At 34.9% G+C, this 1,954-nt stretch overlaps 1 pseudogene; it reads left to right on the top strand.

Moving 5' to 3' along the window:
- Positions 1-1,389: 1,389 nt before the first annotated feature.
- Positions 1,390-1,487, top strand: LOC122035607 (annotated as a pseudogene).
- The last annotated feature ends 467 nt before the right edge of the window (positions 1,488-1,954 follow it).

The raw sequence follows: 1,954 nt of genomic DNA, 5'->3' as shown, positions 1-1,954 counted from the left end.
ACATTCTCAACCTAGATTACTAGGACACAGTTTCCTTCTATAATCAACAACACACACTATAAGTGATATCATTTCTTAACTTATCGGGCTTATTGATTCATCGAACTAAATCTCACCCATTGATAAATTAAAGAAATAAATATCAAATATATGTGCTTGTTATTATATTAGGATTAAGAGCACACACTTCCATAATAACTGAGGTCTTTGTTCCTTTATAAAGTCAGTATAAAAGAAACGACCTCTAATGGTCCTACTCAATACACTCTTAGTGTACTAGTGTAATTATATAGTTAAGATAAACTAACACCTAATTACACTATGACCTTCCAATGGTTTGTTCCTTTCCATCATGGTCGTGAGCTACTGTTTATAATTTATAAGGTACTGATAACATGATCTTCTGTGTGTGACACCACACACCATATTATCTACAATATAAATTAATTGAACAACTACATTTATCACAAATGTAGACATTTGACCAATGTGATTCTTATTTCTAGATAAATGTTTTATACCAAAAGCTAGGCTTTTAGTATACATTCTAACACTCCCAAGGTCCATCTGCTCCTAAGTTCAATTCGATTGCAGTGCTCCATAGGATTAATATCAAGTTTTCTAGGGAGTTGTCATAGTGCTGTAGAAGATGAGGAAGCTAATTGGCCAATTTGACTATCCTGAATCTTTTGACGTTTTTGAAAATTATCCATTCTCTGAGTAAGCTTCAAAATATCCTGCTTCATTTCGTTGTGATTTGAGATAATTTCTTCAAACATCTTTTCAATTTTAGCCATTGGAAAGCCTTGAGAAAATTGTTATTGAAAATTTTGCTGTCCAGAATGAAAATTAGGTCTTGCCCCCATAGGTGGTCCTTGCTCTTGATTATTTCTATAAGAAAAAATTGGATGACTTTTCCACCCCGGGTTGTATGTATTTGAGTACAGGTTGTTCTGCCTCTGATTGACACTCATGATCACATCACATTGCTCCAGTTGATTAATTTGTGAAGAGATAGCTCCCAAAGGACATGAGTCACTAGAGTGATCAGTACTCCCACATACTTCACAAGAAGATACAATGGCATTGACCATATTTGAATTAGTCCCCATACTTTCTAATTTCTTTATAAGAGCATCCAATTTTACATCCATTAAAGTGACTGCATCAACATTAAACTTCCCTGATGCTTTAGTTGGGTTTACATAGGAATAGCCACCACTTCTCTCATTTCCCCATTGATGATGATTTTGTGCTACACTTTCAATTATTTCCTCAGCTTCATCTAGGCTTTTATTCATGAGTGTCCCTCCAGCAGCTGAATCAAGGGACACCTTAGTATGATAATTAATGTCATTATAGAATGTGTGTAGCACTAACCACTTCTCCAAACCATGATGTGGGCATTGTCTGAGCATATTGTTATATCTATCCCAAGCTTCAAATAAAGATTCTAAGTCAACTTGTTTGAAACTTGCAATGAGATTCCTCATATGAGTCATTTTACTCGGCGGATAGAATTTATCCAAAAATTGTTGCTCGCATTGCTCCCATATGGTGATGCTATTTGGAGATAAAGAGTTTAACCATTGCTTAGCTCTATCTCTTAAAGAAAACCCAAATAATAATAAATGCACTACTTCAAAAGGAACACCATTCATCTTCATTGTACCGCATATCTCATAGAAAACCTCCAAATGTTGATTTGGGTCTGCATGCGGTTCTTTACCAAACTAATTTTGCTGCACCATAGAAATAATAGCCTGTTTGATCTCAAAATTATTTGCTTCAACTGAAGGTCTTGAAATGCTAGATCGAAACCCTCTAGGGTAAGGTGCAGCATAATCCTTTAGTGGTCTGTTTGCCATGCTAGAATGTTCTTGTTCTATTTGTTGTCTTTGCAGAATTTTTCTTCTATGAAATGTTCTATCTATTTCAATGTCTATAGGAAGAA

Source organism: Zingiber officinale, chromosome 11B (assembly GCF_018446385.1).
Source record: "Zingiber officinale cultivar Zhangliang chromosome 11B, Zo_v1.1, whole genome shotgun sequence".
Classification (NCBI taxonomy): Eukaryota; Viridiplantae; Streptophyta; class Magnoliopsida; order Zingiberales; family Zingiberaceae; genus Zingiber; species Zingiber officinale.
Note: the sequence above shows the minus strand (reverse complement) of the source record. Positions and strands in the feature narration are given on the sequence as shown.